This window comes from Peromyscus californicus, unplaced genomic scaffold (genome assembly GCF_007827085.1).
Source record: "Peromyscus californicus insignis strain IS unplaced genomic scaffold, ASM782708v3 Scaffold_2__1_contigs__length_46816999, whole genome shotgun sequence".
In the NCBI taxonomy this organism is placed as follows: domain Eukaryota; kingdom Metazoa; phylum Chordata; class Mammalia; order Rodentia; family Cricetidae; genus Peromyscus; species Peromyscus californicus.
Window position 1 is genome coordinate 27,177,652 of NW_026294540.1, and position 17,852 is coordinate 27,195,503.

General features: G+C 51.9%; 1 protein-coding gene across 2 annotated transcripts in view; it reads right to left on the reverse strand.

Annotated features, from left to right (window-relative positions):
- The window catches only part of Col26a1 (collagen type XXVI alpha 1 chain), a 146,979-nt gene that overhangs the window by 47,031 nt on the left and 82,096 nt on the right, over positions 1-17,852 (reverse strand). The window lies entirely within an intron of this gene.

The following is a 17,852-nucleotide window of genomic DNA, read 5'->3' on the forward strand; positions in this document are numbered from 1 at the left end:
TGAGATTCCAGATTCAGCAGCCAGTGGGTTGGACTGGGTGGTGGGGGCCACCCAGCAAGAATTAAAAGTGGTTCCAGGGAACAAGGAGAAACACTTCTTTTGTTTGGTTGGGACAGGGTCTCGCGTAGCCCAGGCTGGCCTTGAACTCACTATGTATCTGAGGATGACCTTGAACTCCTGATCCTCCCGTACACTGGGATTGTAGGCGTGCGCCAACCTGACGAACATGGTGCCAGCATGGTGCTGAGGATGAAACCCAGGGCTTGAGGCACGCTAGGGAGCAGCTTCTCAGGTGTGGGGGATGACGAGACTATGGAACACACAAGAAGGATGCTGGATACCCCAGAGGGACGCCCGGAGGAGGTCAGGATGCAGAGGTTTGAATCAGCGCATCCTGGATGCTACCTGTCTGACTCTTCAGAGGTCTGATGCAAATTCCATCGCACAAATCCAGATTCAGCCAGAATGCCTTCCCATCCTACCGCAGTGGGACTCTGAATCGCTGTCCATTTCCTGGCCTAAAATCTTATTTTGTGTGCGCACGTGCATGTGTGTGTGTGTGTGTGTGTGTGTGTGTGTGTGTGTGTGTGTGTGTGTTTATGTGTGCACAGGCATGTGGAAGCTAGAGAAACCTCAGCTGTCACATTTCAGACACCATCACCTTGCTTTTGGAAACAGGGTCTCACACTGGAACTCACTAAGCAGATCATGCTTTCTGGCCAGCGAGTCCAGGGGCCTCTGCCTCCCCAGTGCTGGGATTACAAGCACACAGTACCATGCTTGACTGTGTGTAGTGGGGTGAGTGGAGGGATATGGACATGGGTGTGGTGTGTGTGCACACGTGCATGCACGCGGAGACCAGAGGGGGTGTTATGATCTCTCCTTTATTACTCTCTGGTTTATTATTGAGTCACAGTCTGTCCCTGTCTGTCCCTGAACCTGGTCACCTGTGCTGTTTTTCAGCCGGGCTAGCACCCTGCAAGCCCCCGCGGTCCTCCACAGTGCTGGAGTTAGAGGCGTGCGTGGGGTCATGCCCAACTTGTCACTGTTACCCAGGTCCTCGTGCTCATGAGAAGCACTTTTACCCCCGCTGAGCCGTCTTCCCAGCCCGCCTGGGCCAAGGTCTTCAAATGCATTCTCTCCATGGAGCCCCAGTGCCTTCTGACTGAAAAACAGTTTGCATTTCCAGAAGTAGACAGGTGGAGTCCCATCACCACTCCCCACCCCCACCTGCCCCCCCGACACCCCAGGAATCCCTTCTGCAGTTAGGGACAGAGGAAAGGGATCCAGTGTCCCGCAGCCTGACCAGAGAACCCGGGCTGACACGGGCAACTTCAGCCAACAGACCGGCCACTGTCTGGGGGAGCCTCTCTCTCAACTGCTTCAAGCCGGAGCCACTGTCCCACGAGACAGGCAAGGATGATTTGGTTTCTACTTAGCCTCTCCCACCACCTCTTTGATTAGCAGCCAAGACATGTTTCTTTCCAGGTCCGAACGAAAATAAAATAAAGCATGTTACAGAGCGACTCCCTCTCCTCAGATTCATTTTTAATGTGGTTTTCAGCACTGGCTTACTGTGAATAGGCCTGTGTGTATAGGCACATGTGCTTGCAATATGCCCGTGACAGAGGCCGGCGGCCGCGAGCAGCCGGAATCGGCAGGAAGGAAGTCAGAGGCACGGCTTTGAGGATCGGGTCTCTGAGGGCCGAGGTGTCTGTCCGAAAGGCTGTGGGTAAATGTGTTTTCATCTAGAGACTTCGACCTCCAATGGGACCCATGGTTTTCTCCAGCCAGATAGGACGGGAAAAGGATGGACAGATGGATGATTCAAGAGCTGTGGCTTCCAGGGTAGGAAACGGTTCAAGAGCGTGGCTTCTGTTCACTTGCCTCACAAGCATGTGGACCTGAGTTTGGATTCCCAGAACCCACTAAAAAATCTGGGCACAGGAGTGTGCCTCTGTATTCCCGGGCCCCTGGGTGAGATGGGAGGCAGAGACAAGGGGACCTAGGAGGGTTCAGGATAGCCCAGCAGGTTAGGCTCTGTTTCAGACAAGGTGGAAGGTGAAGAGGTTATTGTCTCACTTCAGTGTGTGTTCTATTGCATGCAAGCATGCATGCGCGTGCGCGCACACACACACACACACACACACACACACACACACACACACACAAGCACTCACAAGCTTCTTAGAGCCATGAGAAGCAGAGCAAGGAGGGCGGGAAGCTCTCCTACCGTGGTTTCTCAGGGTCTGGCATGTCACAACACTGGGTCATCGCAGGCAAGTGCCTGTCCGTCCCTTAGCCGTTCGGCCTCAATTTCTCCACCCTTAAGAGTCACGTGGGTGTTGGTGAGATGGTTCGATCGGCAGAGACACTTGTTTCCCCAGCCTGACAGGCCAAGTTTGATCCCCAGGACCCTCGTGGTGAAAAGACAGCTCTGATTCCTACCTGCTATCCTCGGACCTCCGCACACGAGCCACGGCATTTGAGGACCCCAGACACACACACACACACACACACACACACACACACACACACACACACACACTAAATAAATAAATAAATAAATAAATAAATAAATAAATAAATAAATAATTTAAAACATTTTAAAGAGGTGTTTGGCTTAGATTTTTTTTTTTTTTTTTTTTGGTTTTTCGAGACAGGGTTTCTCTGAGTAGCTTTGCGCCTTTCCTGGGACTCACTTGGTAGCCCAGGCTGGCCTCGAACTCACAGAGATCCGCCTGGCTCTGCCTCCCGAGTGCTGGGATTAAAGGCGTGCGCCACCACCGCCCGGCTTTGGCTTAGATTTTTTAACTTTCATTTCTTTATTGTTTTTCTCTTCTCTTTTTAAATTAATTTTTTTTTATGTGTATGAGTGTTTTGCCTGCATGAAGGTAGGCACACCACATGCGTGTAGTGTCCAAAGAGACCAGAAGAGGGCATCAGATCCCTGAATTGGAGGTACGGAGGGCTGTGAGCCACCATGTGGCTGCTGAGAACAGAACCTGGGTCCTCTGCAAGAGCAGCCAGTGCTCTTAGCTGCTGAGCCACGTCTCCAGTCCCTTCTTTTTTAGTGTGTGTGTGGTTGCACACACGTGTGCCAGAGGACAACCACCTGTGTTCATCCTCAGGAACTCTATCCACTTCCTTTGAAGCAGGGTCTTTCATTGGCCTGGAACTCACCAACTAGATTAGGTTGGTGGGCCAGTGAACCCGGGGCTTCCTCTTGTCTCTGCCTCCCTGGCCTGCACACCACCATGCCCAGCTTCTTACAGGGGTGCTGGGATTGAACTCAGGCCCTTGTGCGTGCCAAGTTTTATTGACTGAACAAATACATTGAATTTATTCCCCCGACCCCGTCCCTTCGACTCTCACATTCACTGCTCTCCCTGGGTGGGGACATGAGGGTGAGGCTGGTGGCGTATCACAGTCTCTGTTAGAATTTGTCATTTCTCTGCTATTCTGTAGCCCTGAAGAGTGCCTTAGATATCACCGACACCCTCCCCACATGTTCTTTAGCTCTTTGCCTCAGTTTCTCCCTCCCACTAGTTTGTTCTTGGTGTCTCTCTGGAACCTGAAGTTCTTGCCTCTCTGGGCCCTAACCAGGGCTTGCTTCTCTTGGCCCCTGTGACAAAGAGCAGGTTCCTCTTGAGAAGATGGTGGACCATGCTTCTGGGTCACTACTTCTGTTTTTTGTGGATGAGTGAATGGATGGGTGTGTGGGTGGATGGATGAATGAATGGATGGGTAGATGGGTGGGAGGGTGTGTGGGTGGATGGATGGATGGGTGTGTGGATGGATGGATGGATGAATGGATGGATGGATAGATGGGTAGATGGATAGATGGATGGATGGATGAATGGATGGATAGATGGATAGATGGATGGATGAATGGATGGGTGTGTGGGTGGATAGATGGATGAATGGATGGATGTGTAGGTAGATGGGTGGATGGATAGATGGATGAGTAGGAGGGTGGTTGAGTGAATGGATTCTGTGGTATAGGATTGAACCTAGGACCTCACGCATGCTAGGCAAATAGTCTACCACTGAGTCTGTCCTGTCAAGCTTGGGCTAAAGAATGAATTTGAGGCCAACCTGGGGAACTTAATGAGATTCTGTCTCAAAATAAAAAGTTAAAACAAAAAAGAGTTGGGATAGTTTGACTCAGTGGTAGAACACTTGCCTAGAATCCCCCAATGGGGGACAGGAGGCGTGGCTCAGTGATATAGTGCTTACGCAGCATACATGAGACTCTAGATTCAATCCCTATCACTGCAAAATCACTAACTAAAGAATCAATCCGAGCTCAGACCTTCATGTGTAGGCATTGCGAGTGATTCATTGAATTCCTCTGAGCTCAGTGGCCTCATGTTTGAAATGAATAAGTAAAAACATCATAAAAATCCTCCCTGCCCGTTGGGCCTCCTGAGGCTCTGCAGAAGGGCGGAGGAGATGACAGGAGGGGTGTGTTTTATGCATCCCAGACCCCCATCATCATATCCCTCAGCTACAGCTTCAACATCTTCCCTACATATGGAAATGCTGGCCGCTCAGACGTGGAGCAGGGCAAGGTATGACTCTCTAATTCAGAAACTCCTCAGGTGAGAGAAGCTGCAAGGGCCAGCGAGAGGGCTCAGTGGCTAAAGGGGCTTGCTGCCAAGCTTGACAATCTGAGTTTGATCCCCAGGGACCCACATGATGGAAGGAAAAAACAAAAAAACCAAAAACATGATTCCCAGAAGTTGTTCTCTGACTTAAACACGTATGCCACGGCACACACATACACCAGCCCCTGTCCCAACACAAAATAAATAAAAATGTAATAGAGAGGGAGAGGGCCTTTGTCCCTGGTCCCAAAGAGAAAGGGGGGAGCTTTGGTGAAAAAGGTGTGCTGACTTACACAGGGCAGCCAGCCCATAGTGACCCGGGAGTTTCTGGTCTGGAGAGTTTGTGGTCTGTGCTGCGGTTTGAGGCCAGCAGAGTAAAGGTCTACTTGGCCCAAAGCCGCCCGAACCCTCGGCTCTCTGGCAGCAGAAAGGGCAGTTCAGGCCTCCTGTCTGATCCATTTCTTGGAACCCTCCATAATCCCCAAACAACAACACAACTGGAGATGGGCCGATGTAGGTAGACCTATCGTGCCATAAGGTCTCCACAGCACTACTGGGCTGTGTTTGGTATAGCTAAGGAACGGTCTCTCCAAGGAGAAAGACGGGCACTACCCACCCACGACCTTTGCCAGGGTCCATCTCTCTCTTCTCCAACCCACCCCTGCGTGTTCCCTCAGCAAGAGGCCCAGAGTCAGCCTAGAGGTACTATACTGACACCTCGACTGTCCCCAGTGTGGTCCTGTGTGCTTGCTGGAAAGGCAGGTGCAGGCCGAGTGTGGCGCAGCCGCTAATCCCAGCCCTCGGGAGGGGGGAACCAGATCACAATCTCCAACGCCAACACGAGGTGAGACGGTTCAGCCGATAGAGCGCTCGCAGCGCGCTTGGCATGACCTGAGTTCGGTCTCCCAGGAACGGGGCAACTGAGTCTGCAGTCATGCTCTAGATTCCACACGTTCACGTGTCCCCCTGTCACACACATGTGTAATAAGCGAGTTTTAAAAACTTAAAAACACAGGTTGGAGCTGGGCACGGCGGTACCTGTCTGTAGTCTGGTTGTTTGGAAGGTGGAGGTGGGAGGTTCAAGGCCGGTCTCAGCTCAGAGCAAGGCCGAGGCCAATCTGGGCTCTGTGAACACCTGTTTCACAAGAAAACAAAACAAAACAAAAATCCCGAAACAGAGAAACCAAGAGAGACGGGAAGCTCTTGCTTTGCAGGTGTGTGGGCCTGAGTTCCCTCCCCAGAACACACGTTAAAGAACACAACACGACACAACACAACACACAGACAGAAAGGAGGTGTGGCATGCACGGCCGTGATCCCAGGGCCGGGGAGGTGGAGACCGGTGGATCCCTGGCGCTCACAGGCCAGTCAGCCTTGCCTACTCGGTGAGTTCCAGGCCACTGAGAGACTCTGTCTCAAAAAACGACATGAACGGAATCTGAGGGACAACAGCTGAGTGTCTTCCGGCCTAAACACACACACACACACACACACACACACACACACACACACACACGCGCGCGCGCGCACGCACGCACGTGCACACACACACACCCCACCACCACCAACAACAACAACAAACGCGGTCGCCTGGGCCTTGTCCCAGCCCTACCCACTCTGACTTTTTGTTAGTGGGACCCCTAGGTGACTCCCGTGCAAAGACAGTGTGAAAAGCTGTCTCACGTGTCGTATTCCAGCCAAAGTATGCCAAACCAGGAGCATGGGCGAGACACTGCCCTGTTTCAGGGAGAAATGGGGTGTGGACTCCCCAGGGACCTTACAGCCCAGGCCAGGTTCTGGAAGGAAGTCCCAAAACTGACGAGAGAGGGGGAAAAAAAAGCGGGAAAAGGTTTGTGACGGAAGAGACCATTGCACAGCCCGTCCCGGGCCCCATCTTCCTGCGGTGGCGGGCACACAGACAAGGTGGCAGGGTGGGAGGAAGGCTGGACCTGGGAGCTGCAGAGGACCTGAGCGGCTGGGTCTCAGAGGAGGAGGGGGAGGAGGAGGAGGCCTAGGCTGCTTATCAAAGGGCAGAACAAACAGATGGGCCTCACTCTGGAGACTCAGTTTCCCTGGGCAGACTTCATGCAGGCCAGGCCCCCAGCTCCTCAGAGAAGGAGTCACGGGCCAAATGGTCGCTCTGAAGGGATCGAGTGCTCATCTCTAGAACCGCCCAAGAAGAGGTTAGGTAACCCTCTGGGGGCATGCTTGAAGGGAGGGTTCCTCCTCCAGTATCTCAAAAGCTGAGCCCCTGCCTGCCCAGAAGGCAGGTCGCCCAGCTGTGGGGAAAGTGACCAGTACAGTAGAGAACAGAGATAAATCTTTTTCATTTGTTGGTTTGAGATGGAGCCTCACTTGGTAGCCCAGGCTGGCCTGGAACTCCAGATCCCCCTGCCTCAGCCTCCCTGGTGCTGGGATTACAGGTGTGCGCCACCCACCTGGCCTCAGTGTGGTTTAGTCTGTGATGTGATAAGGAGGAACGCTTCCTGGGCAGTTCTGAGCGGACTCCGTGCAGGAACAAGGAAAGGCTCTCCAGGGTCTCGGTTTTCACACTAACTGTGGGTCTTACTTCCAGGAATCTCCGTGTCCCGCGGGAAGTTTCCTCTGTATTTCCCGATGGCAGACAGCAAAGGAAATTTAGAAACAAACTTGTACCCAGCAAGTTCAAAGCCAGGGACTGTCTCAGTTACTTTTCCTGTCCCTCTGGCAAAAGCAGTGTAAGACGCAAGGATGGATTTTTGACGCAGCCTGTGTCCAGTCGGTCATGGCGGGGCGGCTGGTCACATGGCATCCACATCAGGAAGTAGAGAGAGGGGGGTGCTGGTGCTCAGCTCAATTTCTCTTCCTCATTATTCCGTCCAGGACCCCAGCCCCTGAGATGGTGCGGCCCACATTTAGGGTGTGTCTCACCCAATCTGGAAATTTCTTCACAGCCCCGCCAGAAGTGACTCCAGATTCTGTTCGAGTTGCCAATCAGTGTTAATCTGCCCTGGACCTGCTAGCTTGGCTGGGGTGCCCCTGCTAGCCTCGCCTCGGGGTGCCCCTGCTGGCCTCACCTCGGGGTGCCCCTGCTGGCCTCACCTCGGGGGCGCCCATGCTAACCTCACCTCGGGGTGCCTCTGCTAGCCTCACCTTGGGGGTGTCCATGCTGGCCTCACCTCGGGGGTGTCCATGCTAGCCTCACCTCGGGGGTGTCCATGCTAACCTCACCTCGGGGGCGCCCATGCTAACCTCACCTCGGGGGTGTCCATGCTAGCCTCACCTCGGGGGTGCCCCTACCCCACGTCCTGTGGTCACGCAGGGGCTCTACTTCCCCTGTTAGCCCTGGTCATTGACAGAGCAGGCCTTCCTGAGTTCCTGAGCCTCACCTTCCCCATCTGCAAAGCGGGTGCTCATCTCAAACAAGGTAGAAAGTGATGACGGACTCCTTGGTTGTCCTCTGACCTCCACAGTGTCCTGAGGCATGCACACGCATCCGCACTCACGCACACACAAGTCCCAAGTTTGCCCCCACTCAGTCTAGGGCTCTGATTCTAGAAGGTTCTGCTACTACTTTGTGCTTGTTTAACTCTAAACGGGGGCTGTGCATGTGTGTGTGTGTGTGTGTGTGTGTCTGTCTGTCTCTGTCTTTCTGTTTCTGTCTCTCTGTGTCTGTCTGTCTCTATCTCTGCTTCTATGTGTCTCTGTCTCTCTTTCTGTCTCTGTCTCTCTCTCTTTCTCTATCTCTGCCTCTATGTGTCTCTGTCTCTCTGTCTCTCTCTGCCTGTCTGTCTCTCTCTCATTCCTGTGTATGTGTTTGTGTCTCTGTGTATGTACATGTGAGTGCAGTGCTCTTGAAGGCCAGAAGAGGGCATCAGGTCCCCTGGAGCTGGAATTACAGGTAGTTATAAGCTTCCCAATGTGGGTTCTGGGAACAGAACTCGGTCCTTTGCAAGGCACTGAGCCATCTCTCCAACCCCCTAAATAATACAAAGTGGGTTTTTGTTTGTTTGTTTAGTGCTGGGGGTTGAATCCAGGGCCTCCCTCAGTGCATGTTCGGTGTCCTAGTTGGCTTCAGCTGTCAACTTGACACAGCCCAGTCTCATCTGAGGGAGTTTCAGTTGTGGGGTTGCCCAGATCAGCCTGGCCTGTGGCCATCCATACCTGTGAGGTCTTGATGGTTGATTGATGCCCAAGCCGCTGTGGGCGGTGTCCTCCCTAGGCAGGGCAGTCTGGACTGCTTAAGAAAGCTCCTCCGTGGTTTCTGCTCTAGATCCCTCCCTTGATTGCCTTCTGCCCTGACTTCCCTCAGCGATGGACTGTTACCTGCAGGAGTGTAAGTCAAAATAAACCCTTTCCTCCCCTAAGTGGCTTTTGGTCATGATGTTTATTCCTGAAACAGAGCATAAGAACAAAGCAAGGACTCTGCCTGCATCCTCAACCTGAACAGGACCCTAACGCTAAAGGATGTGGGGAATGAAATGGACTCTCTGGGGTGACCACTGTCCTGCATCTATCTACCCAAGGGGTAAAAGAGGTTCCGGAGCTCCCTCACCCAGCAGCCCCCCCCCCTCTCTCTCTCTGTCTCCCCTGCTCAGCCCATCCTCCTCGAGAAAGACACATGCTCCCCCAATCTGGAAAGCATTGAGGGCGAACGGCTCCGTCTCAGGCGCAATCATTACAAACCCCCCTGGGGAATGTGAACTCCAAAATGAAATCTCCCTGTCAAAACTTTCGTGAATGCTCTGTCTTTGTCCTGGGATTGGCCCACATTCACGTTCTGCCCGTGAGCACTTGATGGGGACCAGATTCTCAGGGTGCAGAGCGGAGGGTAACCAACCCCCTAAACCTCCTCCCTCTGCAAACTCTGGGGAAGTCCGTCTTCAACCTGGGTCTCCAAAGGACGACAGCTTTTGTTGTGGGGACACGTCGCAAGCCGTAATACCACGTTCAGAGTTCAGAACGCAGGGCTACTCGCTTCAGATAATTCCTCAAAAAAAAAAAAAAAAGATTGTGTGTGTGTGTGTGTGTGTGTGTGTGTGTGTGTGTGTTCTTGTGTGTGAGTGGGAGAGTGTGTGTGTTCTTGTGTGTGAGTGGGAGAGTGTGTGTGTTTTTGTGTGTGAGTGGGAGAGTGTGTGTGCCATACCACACACATAAAGGCCAGAGGACAACCTCAGGCACTGACCCTCACCTTCTACCTTGTTGGGAGACAGGATCCCGACTTGATTGCCACAGTGTAATAACCAGGCTAGCTGGCCTGTGAGCTCCCAGGGGGTGGGTCTCCTATCGCTGCTCCCATCCCTCCCTGAGAACACTAGATTATAGACACATGACTTTCTGTGGGCTCTGGGAGTTGGGACTCAGATTCTCACGCTCACACGGGAAGCGTTTCACCCACAGAACCATCTTCCTAGCCTTCGAATGTAAGCTTTCCTGAAGGTAACAAATGAAAGAGAAAGTAATGCGGGGTGTGTATCCAGGGTGTGCATTGTGGCCAGGGTCCCATGATGATGTCACCTCAGAATCAATTTCTTAGGTTAGAAAAGGAGGCCCAGAGGCCTCAGCTACTCAGGAAGTCTTAGGGGGAGTGCAGAGCTGCCATGGGAACCTGGGGGCCCCAGGCCTGGGGGGCTAGAAGTTCATCATCTGTCAGAGCTCAAGTTGCAGATGCATCCTGCCTGCAGCCTCTAGGACTGTGTGACACACAGTCCACACTCCTATGTTCAGGACAGTATACCCTCCGCTTACCTGAGAGGTGAGGTAACGTGAAAAACCCACTTCGCAGTTGGGAAAACTGAGGCATGGGGATTCAGGCTGGAGATGAATTCCCTCATCTGCTGGACATGCCTAGGTTTCTGCTCTCAATCACCCTGATATAACTTGGATGGTCCACAGGGGTAGGGGGTGGGGGTACTGTGTAGCTGTATTCTCCACACTGAAACATTTCCTCATGGAAGGAGATTCATTAAGACTCAGGAAGTAGGAACTGGAGAGGTGGCTCAGTGGTTAAAAGCACTTGTCTGCTCTTCTAGAGGACCTGAGTTCAAATCCCAGGCCCCACAGGGTGTCTCACAATCATCTGTAACTCCAGCTACAGGGGATCTAACACCCTATTCTGGCCTTTGTAGGCACCAGGCACACATGTGGTGGACAGACATACATGCAGGCAAAACACCCCATACACATAAAATAAAAATGTTTTAAAAGACTTCGGAAGAAAATAAAACTCAGAAGGCTCAAACAGAATTGGTAAGTTTCAGGAACTCCTGAAGAGCTTCACCTCTGGAGTCAGAGAACTCCCTCTTCTGGGACCTGGTCACACACCCCAAAAAGTCCCCCAGACCTCTAAAGTTGTCATGATTTTGCATTTTGGGGTCAACTACAAGACAAACTTGTAAAAGGCTTGAGGAAGTTCCTAGTGCGGAACCTCCACACCATCACAGTGTACCCCACCTTCTTGGAGGGAAATAGAGCAGAGACCGCCATTCATCCCTGAGTACCCTTCCTGCGCTGAAGTCACAGAAGTGTGCCAGGACTCTGATACACTCGACTCGGCTCTCTCCACTGTGGTGCCCAACAGGTGTATCCTGCAGCCAACCTACACTGGACGCAGTGGCGCAAGCCCCTGTTTCTCCTAAGCACCCGAGAGATCTGCTGGTGAATTCTAGATGTTGCCTAGTATCGACCCTGTGGCCCTGGGTCACAAGTCAGCTCACTTGAGTCTTTTCCCGGTGGAAGCTCTCTACTCTGGGTGGTAACAAAAAAAAAAAAAAAAAAAAAAAACAAACCACCAGGGCTTCCAGGATCTGGGCTTGTCTTGCAATCCTGAGCCATCCTGCTGGTTACGAGAGTGACCAGATGTGGTGACAGCATGTCCCAGGCAACCCATAGTGACTGGCTGTTTCCTTGCACCCAATTCTACCTCCACAGAAAAATCATAGAGCGAAATGGTTTCTCTTAATCATAAAGGTAAAATCAGGGAGCTGCGGGAGACAGCCCAGTGGATAATGTGCCTGGTGCACACGTGTGAGGACCTGAGTTCTGATCTCTGGCATCCACTAAAAAAAGCCAGGCACGATCATGCACGAGGATAAGACCCCAGCACCGTGGGGGCGGGGGTATAAGCAGGGACAGGACAATCCCTAGAGTTCATTAACCAGCCAGTTGAGCCTAGTTGATGAGTTCAGGCCAGTGCGAGATTCTTAGCAGAGGGCACCCAATGTCTATCTCTGGCTTCTGCAAGCAGAGGTGAGAACTCCCTGCCCTCTGCTCCAGAGAGGCGAAATCAAGTCAGCATGCTTGCCAGAGTCTGCATCCCCTGGTCTACCTGGTATCTAGGCTGCGTCATGGTAGATAACCTTACAGCCCTCCATACTCAGGGATTACAGCTGAGGGCTAATGGTTCCTCTTCCCGCGGTCTCTCTGATGGCCTGACCTGCTCAGCGAATAGTGTAATGCCTCTTTAAGACAATGACATTCCAGGTCTCTCCCCGGCCCCTACCTCCACCCCCACAGGGCCAGAATAGCATCAGGTCAAGGACTTCCTTAAGCCGCAGCGTTTTCTTCTGCTGCCCCTCCCAGGAGGGGTCTAAAGCATCAGGGGAAACCGAGGCATGTGGAAGCCAGGCTTCGTTTTGCCGAGGGGATGGGTCACAACCATGGGGGGGGATGTACAGGGTCTTGCTTGCAACCTGTGGAGGGGCTGCTTATCACCCACATGGGGTAAAGCCAAGTCACGTCCATCCTACTAAGCAAACGCAGCTGGGAGAGCCTGGCCTGGCTCCCTGCCATACCTTCCTGGACTTAATTCTCTCACTCGCCCATTCAGCAAACCCGGGAGAGTCGGCCTGTCTGCAGAGCACAAACCGCGCGCGTTATTTGAGATACTGAAAAGACAGACGAAGGCCTTGAGGGACCCTGCCTCTGGAACTCAGGTTCATAGCTGGGGTTCAAGGGGGGAAGAGTTGGGGGCTGGTGAATTCTGGGGACATAGCTCAGTCTGTGAAGCACTGGCTTGCAAGCATGACGACCTGACTTCTGTCCCTGGTGCCCAGGGAAAACGCCAGGCATGGTGGCATGCACCTGTCGTCCCAGCACTGGGCAGGCAGAGACAGTAGACCCCCGGGACTAAAGGTCTCACCAGTTTAGCCCAATTGGTGAGCTCTGGGCCAATGAGGGCCCCTGTCTGGAAAGAGGAGGAAGGTGTTCCTAAGGATGACACCAGAGGGCTGCCTCTGGCCGCCATATATACATGTGCATACGTGTTTATACATGCTGCACACACGGACACCAGCACATACATACAAACACACACGCAGAATAAGTGAAGAAATAAATCAGGGGCTGGTGAACTTGATGAGAATTAGAACTATGGGTCAGAGTGGTAGAGCACTCACAAGGCTGGGGCGGGAGGACACATGCTTGAAGTTAGCCTGGGCTACACAGGAAGTAACAGGTCAGCCTGGGCTACATAATAAAACCTGGCCTCGTGGTTGGGAGCCTGCTAGGAGGGTGGGAGGGCCCACCATGTACAAGACCCAGATGACGCTTGTCTTCAGGACAAATGCAAGGTGTCCTGACTGCTCTGAGGTAGCTGCTGGAGAAAACTGAGCCTGCAAATCCCCATTCCCTCTTCCCTAGAGTGAAAAAAAACACACTTTTCCAACCAAATGAGCCCAACAACAGCACACGTTATTTACATTTATCTAGCAAATGCCTTTTTTTGTTGTTTTTTTTAATGTCTCCTCTCTTTTATTTATGTACGTTATGTATATGGATACTTTGCGTGTACATACATCTGCACACCAGAAGAGGGCACCAGACAGTTGGGAGCTGCCATGTGGGTGCTGGGAACTGAACACAGGACCTTCAGAACAGGAAGTGCTCTTAACCACTGAGCCATCTCTCCACCCCTTCTTCTTCTTCTTCTTCTTCTTCTTCTTCTTCTTCTTCTTCTTCTTCTTCTTCTTCTTCTTCTTCTTCTTCTTCTTCTTCTTCTCTCTTAATAGCTAAATTTCTCCTGAACTAAACAACAGACCTTTCTTGGAGGAATTGCTCCATGTACCCCAAGATGTCTGTTTGCTACCCTGAGGGTGTTTGTATCCCCCAATCTCTTCATTTCCCAGGTCACTGGGGGACAAGGTTGTTGCCACCTGCCTGTGATCTCAGAATGAGCCTTTTCCTTTCTTTCTTTTTTTTTAATTTAAGAGTAGGGAAGAGAGAGGGAGAGAGACAGAGACAGAGAGACTAGAACATGAACATCTACAGGTGCCTGGGGAGGTAAAAAGGGGCACAGGATCCCCTGGAGCCAGAGTTACAGGCAGTTGTGGGATGCCTGACATTTTGAGAACAGGACTCAGGTTTCTGATTGAGCAGCAAACACTCTTAACCATTGAACCATCTCTCTCCAGCCCCCAAGGCTGGTCTTCTGACCTTCCTGAGACTGTATATTCATCTCTAGATGGAGGCAGTGTTTGTATCCACCCACACTTCACAGTTATGTCCCGAGGGTCAGTAGGGGTGGATGTTAGTGTGGCCACAGACGTGACAGACGTCCTCCAGGCTTGCCGATCTGAGCCCAGAAGTACAGTGTAACAAGTGGGTGAGATGGTCTCAAAGCCTCCCTGCCTCCCTCCCTCCCTCTCTCCTCCCCCCTTCCCATGAGCGCACATGTGAATGCTTTTCCCGTATGTAAGTGTGTAAGTGCACATGGAGAGGCCAGAGGCCAACCTTGACTGTCTTCCCTCAGTACTATCCACCTTGCTTTTTGAGGCAGGGTCTCTCGTTGGCTTGGAACTTATTGATTCCGTCAGGCTGGCTGGCCAGTGAGACCCAGGGATGCACCTGATTCTGCCTTCTCGGTCCCGGGATTACAGGAACATGCCACTACACCTGGGTTTTTTTTTTAATGTAGGTTCTGAGGATCTGATCAAACTCAGGTTCCCAGGCTTGTAAGGCAAGCATGTGACTGAGCCCTCTCTCCAGCCCGAGTCCCTTTTAACTCTGGCCAGCTGACCCTGCAAGACTGTCACCTGCTCCTAGAGTGACAGGAGGGGGGATATTATCTGGTACCTCTTACTTCTAGCACACTGGGACAGCTGAGAAGGATCACGCCTTGTCCTCCCCACAGCTGAGGAGGTCTGGGCTCCGGCCCAGCTGCCTGACTTTCTCACCTGCCAAATAGAAGCAATGCCTGCCTGTTGAGGCTGGAGCCAAAGGAAGGGGGGGTGCAGGCCATTCCTGTCCCCAGCTGCCTAGCTACACGGTCTGTCCTACCGCTGGAGCCGCCTCCAGTTGGGAGACGGAAACGCTGGCCCTCGGCTGGGTGAGGTGGTGCGTGTCTGTAACCCCATCCCTCGGGAGGGAGAGGCAGAGACATGAAAAGTTGAAGACCAGCCTCTTTAACGGAGAACTTGAGGCCAGACAGGGCTACATGAGGCTCTGTAACAAAATCAAAACAGGGCTGCACGGAGGGTCCAGTTGCCTGCCTCACAAGCTTAAGAGCCTGAGTGCGTAAGCGTGAAGATCGGAGGTCAGATCCTAGAAAGCCACATACACACACACACACACACACACACACACACACACACACACACACACACACGCCAGGTAGTCATGAAGACGGCCAGCCTCAGAAGGTGAAGACAGGGAATCGCCAGATCTGGCTGGCTAGTGAGACTGGCCATCCCAATGAGCTCACCATTTGATTGGGAGACCCTGCCTTGAGGAATGAGCTAGAGCAGCTAGAGATGATGGTTCCTGACGTCTACCCCATGTCACCACATGCCCTTCCACACATATGTACATGCACCTACATATATGTGAAACCACACACACACACACACACACACACACACACACACACGCCAAGTCCTCACAGGAGCAAAAACACGTATCTCCCCCATCTGAAATGAGCAAACACCAAAGCTTTGACTCAGTTTCTCAATTAAAAGAGGGGCAGAGCCTGAGCGGTGTCTGTCACGACCAGTTCAAAGGCAAACGCACAGAACTCTGGGACCATGGATGCTACAGGAATGACAACATCAGTGGATGAATAGATGCAAAACAGGTGTATCCCCCCGGGGCGCAACCAAGAACATTCCAGAGGACGCAGTTAACTGACATGCATTTGGACAGGGGTCGTGCAGGCGATTTTGACATTTGTACAACTTCGCTGGGTTATAAAATTGCTAAAAGACCATAAAAGGAGGTGATAACCCAAGAGGGTGTGCTGGAGAGAGAACATCTGGTAATCTCCCCCCCGCTTTAACAGTTTAATCAGGGTGGTGGGAACATTCTGGAGATGGCCAGTGGTGACAGTTGAATCCACAACGTGAAAGCGCTGGATAGGACCGAACCACACACTTAAAACTAGTTAAATTAATTCTCCGAGTGGGAGAGATGGCTGAGTGGTTAAGAGTGCTCGCTGGTTTTGCAGAAGACTCGAGTTCAGTTCCCAGCCCCACGTGGAGCAGCTCAAAAACAGCCATACCTGAAGCTCCAGGGGATCCGACAGAGTCTTCTGGCCTCTGAGTGCACCTGCACTCCTGGGCACAAACCCACGTGCAAATACATGTAAGTCTGCATAATGCAAAATAATTAAATCTGAAAGCCGGTTCAAATGATCAATTTCATCTTATTTTCTCTGTGTGTGTGCCTACGTGTGCAGGTGCGCACGCTTATGGGGACCAGAAGTCGGTCTCAGAGGTTGATCTTCAGTCATTATCTACATTTTTTTTTGAGACAGGGTCATTAACTAACCTGGAACTCGCCAAGTAGCCCAGGATAGCTGATCAGAAAGCCCCAAGGCTTGTCCTGTCTCTGTGACCCCCGCACTGGAGTTACAAGGGCACATCACCATGCCCGGCTCTGTTTGTTTTGTTTTTGAACCTGACCCCCGCACTGGAGTTACAAGGGCACATCACCATGCCCCGCTCTGTTTGTTTTGTTTTTGAACTTGACCCCCGCACTGGAGTTACAAGGGCACATCACCATGCCGGCTCTGTTCTGTTTTGTTGTTGAACCTGAGTTCTGACAGCCATTTCATTAATTGGGCTGGTTCCTCAGGCTGGTATGGCTGTAGACAATTTCATCTTGTATATCGTTTATTGGATTAAAGAGAAACTGGGAATTGGCTCAGTGGGCAAAGTTCTTGCCATGGAAGTGTTGATGGCTCAGCGGTTAAGAGCACTGACTGCTCTTCCAGAGGACCTGGGTTCAATTCCCAGTACCCACATGGCAGCTCACACCTGTCTGTAACTCCAAGATCTGGCGCCCTCACACAGACATATTTGCAGGCAAAACACCAATGCACATAAACTAAAAATAAGTAAATTTAAAAAAAAAGAATCTGAGTTTGGATCTTCCAGACTCCCAGAAAGCCGGACACAGTGGTATACATCTGTAATTTCAGCACTCCTATAAAGAGATGAGGCAAAGACCAGGAGAGCCCCAGAAGCCCGAAGGCCAGCGATCCTGGAGCGCTCACCAGCCAACAAGAGACCTGGTCTCAAACAAGATGGACCTCCGACGTCTACACATACGCCACGCTACCCGTGCCCACAAACACTATTTAAAGAAGAGATAGCCTGAGTCCAGTTCCCGGTACCCACTCTGAGTGGCTCAGCATCCCATTTAGTCTAGTTCCACAGGGATCCAAAGCCTCTGGTGCACCTGCACTCCTGTGAACACACCCCTACACAGGCACATACACATTAACTAATAACATGGGACAGGACACACTGCCCCGTGCTGCCTGGTGCTGTGGAATTATAGACCTAATAAAACCCTTCCCTCGGTCTTTTCTTGTGGTGATTATTATTAGATTTCTGGGGCTAGACCTCAAGGCCTCATGCATGCTAGGCCAACAGTCTACCAATGGGCTCCATTTTTTTTTTTTTGCTCTAATTTTCTTTGTGACTAGATTAGGTTGAACTGGAAACACAAGGAACAACGAACAGTCTGTAGTGTAAAAGACACTCGGAACTCAACAGTGACAAGTAGGTTTGCTTTGTGACCCTCCCCAGAAGCTGTCTCATCTCTCCAGAATCTCTCCAGACCCCGTGACAAAGATGATCTTCCCTTAGATGGACAGTGACCAACCAGAGGGCTGGCATGCAGGGGGGCTGGGGACTCTGAGGACACAGAGTAATGGGCCCAGGGTCTCAGGTCTTCATGCAAACATGATGCATCTTACCAGGACTCCACCCTCCTTGTGGCCCAAAAGCATATCCCCCAGCAGTGAGTCTCTTCGTGAGTCCCACC